Raw genomic sequence first — 9269 nt, 5'->3', positions numbered from 1 at the left:
TTTTAAAGATTTATTTATTTATACATACAGAACTGGGGTACAGGCCAGAGGCTCAGGGGTGGTGAGAGGTTTCACCAGAGACAGTGAGGAGCAGAACAGGCAGATCGACAAAGTACACTCCTGAGGGGAGCAGAGGGCAGATCAGGAGAGGTCTGCCGCACCGTGTGGTCACCTCTGGAGCAGGCGGGAATCGAACTCATGTGGAAGTGGCTTTAGGTTCTCAGTGCTGTGCTTTAACCCGCTGCACCACAAGGGAGGGCCGAAAGATCTGTAAATTTAAGAACAAATTCTTGATCAGATTTATGTAAAATTTTTTTTCATATACTCTGGAAGTTAAAAGTTATGCCAAAATCTCAATAGAACATTTAGGAACCTGAAAAACTTTCTTATGGAAAAGAGGACAAATATCCAAGACATTTCAGGAAAAAAAAATAAATAAAAGTTACAGTGAACCCCAGTAGTAATGAAATTTTCCCCCCAAATTAGAATTATTAAAGTTGAGTTGTATTAGTCCAAGAGTAACTAGGTTGGTAGAACAAAATAAGTGTCTAGAACAAAATTCTTACTAGTATGAGTGACTAAAAATTTTTGTACTGTTGGGTAAAAAATATTCAATAAGTGAACTGGTGACCCATGTGGGGAAAAAGGAAAACTAGAATCTGACTTCACATACAACCTCAAAACCTTTTAGGTGATTTTAAAAGTTAAATATAAAACAATTCTTAAAATAAAGTTATGGTTGAAATTCTTATAATCTTGAAGAGGTGAAAGCTCTTACCATTACTCAAAAGGGCAAACTAGCCACAAATCATTTTAGTGTTTTGGTCAATGATGGACAGTGTCCTTGCAAGGCCCTAACAGGCTTTACCTACAGCTTAGGTGAGTAGTGGCTGTTCCAATTGGGTTTGTGTAATTATATTCTGTGATGTCTGAACAAGGATAAAATATGCTAATAATGCATTTATCATAATAATACCCCTGTTAAGTGATGTGTCTATGTAAGTAGAGAAAGATTTCCAAATAACAAAGCCACTATAATTTTAAAATTTATTAAGTTAGTAAATTACAAGAGATGGACATGTGTTCCATGCTAGCATAGATGTATATCACCAGTAAACTTATGGAAGGAACTGTTTGATCTTATTGGTGCTCAGGAGATTGAGGAGCATACTTTTTAGGAGTATGACATTGTTTCTGTTTTGGAAAGCAGATAGACTATCTTTTAAGTTTAAAGTGTGGATTCCCCTTTGATCCAATCCATTCATTCAATTTCTGGAATTTATCCTAAAGAGATGGACATTATGCAGAGAAATATATCAAAATTGTTTTTATTGCCGCATTGCTTATCAACAAACTATTGGAAACAAACTAAATTCCCACTGAGTGATTATAAGTTAATACATTCCAGTATATTAATTATATAATAAATTTGGTAGATTAGTAAATTAATGAGTATGTTCACTATGCAGTAATATCCAGAGTAGCTAGCATAATGATCAGCAGAGCTATAGTTACTAATATAAGACCTTGTTCAAGGTATAGTATTAATAATATCATATTGAAAAATCAGATACAGAATATGTGTAATTCTATTTTTACACAATTGTCTATGTGTGAATTTCAAATAACTGGTAGCTATGTATCAAAGTGGTTTGTTTTAGTGATAGTGATAAATATTTTTTCTCAACACCTAATTTTCCAACATTTAAAATATATATATATATATTTTTTTAAAGATTTATTCATTTATTCATACAGAACTGGGATAAAGGCCAGAGATGAGGAGGGTGAGAAGATTCACCAGAGATAAGGTGGGGAGCAGAACAGGCAGATCAACGAAGTACACTGCTGAGAGGAGCAGCGGGCAGGTCAGGAGAGGTCTGCCGCACCATGTGGTCACCTCCAGGGCAGGCGGGGATCGAACTCATGCGGAAGTGGGTTTAGCTTCTCAGTGATGTGTTTTAACCCACTGCGCCACCAGGGAGGGCCTAAAATATATTTTAGCAAGTTATTCTTGACAAATCAGTAGCTAAATTCTATTTAAGAGAAATGCCTTTGTAAGTAAAAAAAAAAAAAATTAAAATTTAAAAACTTTAATATAAAAGATCAAAATAAATAAGCATTGTTTCTTAGCACATAAATTTATCTTATCTGAATTCTTGGTTATTGTATCACCGCATAAAATTACTTCTTAGCCGATAATTTATGCTGTATTCTTAAGACATGGCTATGGCTAAGATTGTAGTGTTTGTGTATTGGTACTAAATTTGTACTAAGTGGGTCATACTGATTTATTTATTTTATTTTTGAAATTATAATTGTCTTTAGAAAGCAACCTGTTTTGTTTTTAAAGGATAAAATACGATTCCAGTGATGCAAGTTCTTTGATCTTAGAAAAACTTCATGTTTGCATTTCCAGTAATGAACTCTCAGGCTTATCTCACGATTAATATAAAAGCCAAGATGAACTTAGGTTTATCAATTTGTTTTGGATGTTTATTTGATTGCAGCATCACATTTGAAATCCAATTGTAAGCATCACTTCTAATCAAAGCACTTTCCGTAGGTGTGACAAATGCATCTTAACAAAATGAACCCATGTATTATTTGGTGAAATATTATTTTGCTTAGGAATTAACACTGTAATTTTGTTTCACAGTTTATCCATGTAATTTGAGTTCTTACATGTCTTGCAATTTCTTTCATCCGAGAGCAGGCTTTGAGTTTATTAGCTGGTTTCACGTCGTCTTGTTTATAGACCTATCACTATAGCTTCTACACACTTCTCAGATGATGCTCCCTTTCAAGTCTATACAAGTGCATTTGACATAAATGAAACTCTTAAGTTGCTGGGATTCTTTGTTTCTTTATTGTCAGCTTCCTATGAAATAGATGAGGACCACTGCTTTCCAGAGTTTGTTTTCACCCAGTGATAGGCAATTTAATTGGATTATTTTTTCATAGTGAAAAAAAATATCAACCCTCTTCACACATACAAAATATTTGCATACTTTTGAGTTTATCTGCTGTTTTACTAGAAATGATGACCCTTCTTATTAAGCAAAATGTCACCATCTTCCCTCTGAGTTCTATAACTCTGGCCTCTTCATGAACTTTATTATCTCCTGAATTTTATACTTCATCCTCTCCCTAAAAATAGAAACACATCAGTTTCTTTACAACCCTCCCTTCTAGAATATCATTCTCCTAATATGCTGTGGCCCTTTCCAGTTTCCTTTGTAAACATCTTTTCTACCTACCTGTTAAATGTTTGTGTGCTTTACTCTGACTTTCCTTCTATTCATTCTCCTTGAGTGGCATAGGAACCCAGATATCAGGAACATCTTTTTGTTGATGGTTCTCAGTCCTTTATCTCCAGCCTGTTCTGAAGCCCACAAATGGACAGACCATTGGACATCACATGGAAGTTCTACAAGCCATTAAGATCAGTGTACCAGAACTGGGTTCTTCCCATCATAGATTTGTTCCTCTTGTATTTTCCATCTCAGTAAATGATACAATTTGTATCCAAGCCTAGAAGTCATTCTCAATTTTTCCCTTTCCTAAACCACCAGTTCTGCATCTAATTGGCCTCTAAGGCATTGGATTCTACTGCCTTTATAACTACAGAACTGACTCATGGCCAGTACATTAGAATGGACCCTCATTGCTTCCTACTCCATTTTTAGCCTTTCCCTCACTATACCCCCACCATACCAACCTACTTGTCCTTCCTTAAGTACACACTACTCTTTTTTGTTTCTTTTCTATCATGCTTTTCTCCATTTCTCTACCTTCCTAACTCTTATTCATCCAGAAATATCAAAGTCAACTAATCAATCGACATATTCCAAAAATCTTTTGTTCACTTTGTTGATAGAAGAGGGGATTAGCCAAACACAACATCCGACACTGGTCAGATGACACTGGCTAGAGTTACTAGTCACATATACTCACAGCCCAGAGAAATAGGATCCTGGTCACCAAGCAGGATCATACAGTGGTTGCATTTCAGAATAGGATCAACCAAAAGGGTTGTGGGAGATTGACTTTGTAATACCAAGAGCAGGGCAAACCCTGGCTCTCACAGAGGGAATGTTTTTGGCTTGTTTGAAGAGTTTCACAGGCTGGCAGAGAGCTGAGACTTAGTAAATTGAGGGAGAGATATGGTACAGTCGGTCTAGCTGGGAGGGGGCCTTTCTGGCAAGACTAGAGGAACTCTTCTGAGGCTCAAGGACAGCAAATGGAATTTCAATAAAATGCCTGGAAAAATTCTTTCTTGACCACTCCTTATCAGAATTAGGCACCTTCCTTTCTGAAAATAGAATAAATCTGAATGCTTGGCACCCTGCAAAGACCCTGCAGAGAGTGATGAATTTCTTTTGGAAGATGGGTCTACATTCTCCTTCTTTTTCTCTCCACTATTACAATTTCTTATTATTCACCTGCTTCTCTGACTAGTGCAGCGTAAATTTTGTAAGGGCAGAGACATTTTGCTTTCCTATATCCATCTGTGTCTGACACATTGAAGGATTTTGCAAATGTTTATTGGATAAATTAATAAATAAGCACAGACTTGTGGAATGTAATAGCTTCTGCATGACAATGTTTTCAGAATATTTTGATTTTACAAAGGACTGAGGAATTTGTAAGTAGAGCCTAGCACTGTACCTGGTGGGCCCTGCAGGCCAAACAGTGCCCATTTTTTCCTGGAGGAGTGACAAAGGCAAATTGTGGAAAGGGGTGCATGATAGGAAAGCAACAGAACTCAGATTCTTGGAGCCACAGGATCAAGGAAAGTAGACTTGGTCATAATAGCCCTGGGTCCCTTAGAAATACTTGGGGAACATTTTTCAGGGAGCTGGATGCCCAGATCCAGACACTGGACTCACTGAAATAATTTGCATTATTACTATTGATGTGATCGCATTTGCCTCACTTACAGTCCCCAGGTGGTGAGGGCTGGGAAAAAGCAGATTGCACACTTGTCATATGTGACTAGAAAGGGGGAAATGTCAGTTTCTACAGAAGAGTTGGGTTAAACTCCCTTTCCTTTATTTTAATTTTACCCCTTCATTGACTTCAGCACCTTCCTACATTTGATCTTTCATTACTTCTTAGCTCTTTCTCGGCCTTAATCAGTGCTCATTCTACCAGGCCTACATTGGTCACTAGAAGATCTTAAACTACCTTAAATATCATCTGTATACAAAAGTCACTCAGTGAAACCTAACTCTCAATTAAATCTGCAATCAACTTCCACTTTCTAGCCTATTCTCACCACTCCACTTCACCTACCCAAGCTCTAGCCAGCTAAATGTGGAAGGTGCTGCTTAGCCTTTCCCTCTAATTTGTCCCTCAGACACAGAAATTTCCTGCCTTTATTTCTGCCCATCTGTGCTGTTAATCAATATTTATAACACTTTTTCTGGACATGTTAGGAAATTAATAATTTGATTAATTTTAATGTTACTGGTATATATGGCTGTGCACAATGTTTAAAGATGAGCAGGGCATTTTGCCCTCTAGGATATCAAGCAGTTACTAATCAGGAGGAGGGAATGTTTTCATCTTTTTTTGAGATTATTTTGCATATAAGAACTGGGGTACAGGCCACCAGTGTGAGGGTTCACCAGAGACAGAGAGGGGAGCAGGTCTACTGAAATATTCTGCTGAGGGGAGCAGCAGGTGGATCAGGAAGAGGTTTGCTGTGCCAAATGGGTCAGCTCCCTGGCTGCTGGGGATGAAACTCATGCTTCAGTGGCTGTGGATAGCTTCATAGTGCTGTGCTTTAACACCTTGCACCACCAGGGAGGCTTTTCATCTTTTGATGTAACTTTTTTCATGTTAGAACTTAAGCTTCTTGAGGCAAAGAATAAGACCTAGCAAGTGAGATCTGAGAAGGAGGTCTAGGAATAAGGCTAGTGAAGGCAGGAATTCAAATGTGAATGATGCGATCTAGTGGTGGGTTAACTTTTCCTACCTGTAAAATTTCTATCTTACATTTATATATTATGTATCCTATGATGCATCTTATAGATGATGTATGATTTATATGTGAATCATATATGTATATGTCTGCATAGGTATGATATAGACATATGTCTACATATGTACATATACCTATATAGTCAATTTGATGTATGATTGTATCATTAAAGGACAGAAATACATATACATGGTTGTACTTTAAACTGGAAATTTGACATTTGAATCAAATATGAAAAAAACTGATTTTATGTGCTATCAAAGCTCACTTCTGGGTACCTGCCATCTTGCTTCAAAGAAAACCTCACTTTGAATAATTAAGAGGAAAAAAATGGATTCTTTAAAAAATGAAAGTAAACTCAATTGTTAAGTCATTTATTCTCCTTTGTTCTTTTGTTTGGATGAAACAAGCATCTAACCCCCTTAACCTTACTTAATTTTTACCTTGGAAAGTTAACATCCTAACTCTTAAAACTTATATTCTAAAAGCAGAAAGTGCATAACATAGGTCAGTATTAATTTTTAAACTGTCATTTCAACTTAGTAGGGAAAAAGCAATTGATGTGCTTCAGTAATAACTTCCACTTGTTTTGAACTTGTTTTATTAAAGCTGCAATTCTATTTAATTGGCATGTAATTTAATTGCCACATAAGTTATTTAATTACATGCTATAAATGGAAAGTGTCAGTTATAGGCAATCATATGTCTTTTGTTAAAATCTGAAATGCTATATCTTTCTCAGTCTTGTGTTTGTATGTTATTCCTTCATGCTGATTATTTGCATCATGTGATTACTATATCACATATTAAACTGATGTTGCCACTGTTTATAATGGGGTGTGTACATTTTATATTTTTTGTTGTATTTCAATAACTAAATCATGGAGTCAAAAGTTAACCTACTGTATTAATGAAAACAAAGGCCCAAAAGATCCATGCTTCCTTTTCATGGAAAACTCTACATGTGCTATTTGCTCACCCAGTAATCCCTAACCCTCCATTCTCTGGTCTGTTCCAGCATATTACTTTTGAAGATTTCCTTTAAGTGTTACTTTTGGTTGGATGACTGTTCTGATGTCACTAACAGAGGAGATGTTTTTTCTCTACAAAGAGCAACCGAGTCAGATACATCTGAGCATAGTCTTTATCTTCCATCAGTGTGGCTTAGTAGAACTCAGGTTTTATGGTGGTAAATTAGGAGCAATTGTGACTTGCCTTCAGATTGTTCTGAAACTTATGCTAGACAAGTCTAATGCCTTTACGCAGTGCTTGACACATAGAAGGCCCATGAGAAATCTAGTTCTGTATGATTAAACACTCAATAAACTTGTTGAATGAAAGCCTTACATTTTTTCCATTTTTTTCTCAACTTTGTTGAGGTTTAATTGACTACAATTATCTATACACTCATCTTACACTGCTCTGCATATTTATCCAGGCTTTGGTCAGTGGGCTTTTATCTCATGAAGATAGAGAATAGCACCTTCAGCATATTAAGTGGTTGGTAAATTGTAAAAACCTATTCTTGTGAATTTGACAAAAAAAAAAAGAAAAAAACCTTCAAATAAACATCATTCATTTAACAAAGACTTGGTAAGCACCTGCTCAGCGTCAGACACTGGTGTACAGGCAGATCATACATGAATGGCAGTCTGGTTTTGTAGCAAATAAGACTTGTGAGTATGCATGGAATGTTGAATGATGATCAGAGCCACCCAGACAGACAAAGCAGAGTAAGGGACATGCAAGTGTGTGGGACAGTTGTGATTTTATGTGGTGTGGTCAGGGAAACCTCCCCGTGCAGGTGATATTTGAACAAGAGTGTCAGTCATGTATATATGTAGCCTGGGTGTAGAACTTTTCAAGCAGAGGAAGTAACATAGAGGGAAAGGAGCATATGTGATGTGTTTCAAGAAGACCAAGTAAATATCCAGACTGGGGTGGAATGAGGGATAAGGAGAGTGACAGATGACATCAATGAGGTAGCACGGAGCCCTGTAGATCAGTGGATGTATTTTGACTATTAATTTGTTAGATGGAAAGTATATCCGTTTTGGATTTGGATACAGAGATAAAACTGCTAGGTAAAGCAGAAAGTGGTTTCTAGGAAATATGTACTTGAACATTACTGGAAGGGAGAAGACCACAGTGGCTAGGCTAAGAGTCCAGGAATGACTCTCAAGGTCTTTCAAGGGAGTTTTCTATCTCAGCTCCTGTGGAGGGGAGTTAGAACTACCATAGCAGCAATCCAGGGAATAGCAAAGCACCAGAAGCACACATCCATTTCTTAACATTCAACAAGTTAGTGACCAGACTTCAGAATACTCATGTAAATAACCCAAGGTCGCCACAAAGCTGCTTGAATACAGTGGCAAGAAGGTGAGGCCTCCTAGCTTCTGTGATTCAGATATGCTTTGGGTGCCTGTAATTGAAGGAACTGCCCTTTACCACAAAACAGATTTCTAGTGTTTGCAATACATGGAAACATGAGGAGGAGGCACCAAAAGATGATGAGGCCCAATCAGTGACAATTCACTCACAATTGACCACTGGCAGCCACAGCTGGAAACCAGGGAAATGCATTGCCTCTGTAAATCTTGAGGAAATATACATGTGTGATCCTTTTCAAAACTGACATTTCTGTAAAACTTATAGTGAAATGTATATATGAATCAAAGCTTAATTTGAAATCATCTCTATGATGGTCACATATATAGAAAAATGTCAGATTTTTTAAAGTTTTCTTGCATTCACTGACATAAAAAGAAAAATTAATCAAGCTTTCATTTTGAGTTACATGTAACTCATGGCTACATGTAAAGTCTATCAAAGCTTGTGGGAAGTGAATTAAGGATTAAGGACCATCATTTTCTCGGGCGTGGCAGGACCAAAGCACTTTGCACACCTGGCAGTGTTGTTATTTACATGGAGGCCCATTATTTTATAAATCAGGCTGTGGTAAACAGTTTGATAAAGAAATGATGACTCTATAACCAAAGTTGGGTATTAGAAGAAACTCCGAGTTCCATTGTTTAATGCTTGAAATTTCTTTACATTCTTGCAAAATTCTCAAATTTGTATAAATGCCACCTGGTAACATTTAAATTAGTATCTGAAATTCATTTTGTAGGTATTAAGCAGATGATACAAAAACAGGCTTCAGGAAAACATACTTTTAATATTTTGATCAAGTATTTTTTTTAAAGATTTACTCTTGCAGAACTGGGGTACAAGCCAGAGGTGCAGGAGCAGTGAGAGGATTCACCAGAGATAAAGTGGG

At 36.8% G+C, this 9269-nt stretch overlaps 1 protein-coding gene across 1 annotated transcript in view; it reads left to right on the top strand.

The window, feature by feature from the left end:
- CRYZ (crystallin, zeta (quinone reductase)) overlaps positions 1–7324 on the top strand; it is a 40305-nt gene extending 32981 nt beyond the window's left edge. Inside the window, exon 10 of the transcript XR_001145266.1 lies at positions 7008–7324. The gene's annotated coding sequence lies outside the window, so the exon portion shown is untranslated. The remainder of the gene's footprint in view (positions 1–7007) is intronic.
- Positions 7325–9269: the final 1945 nt, after the last annotated feature.

The sequence above is a fragment of the Condylura cristata genome, unplaced genomic scaffold (genome assembly GCF_000260355.1).
Source record: "Condylura cristata isolate star-nosed mole 26May11 unplaced genomic scaffold, ConCri1.0 scaffold00008, whole genome shotgun sequence".
Taxonomy (NCBI): Eukaryota; Metazoa; Chordata; class Mammalia; order Eulipotyphla; family Talpidae; genus Condylura; species Condylura cristata.
The sequence above is the reverse complement of the archived record's forward strand: the minus strand, read 5'-3'. Positions and strand labels throughout refer to the sequence as shown.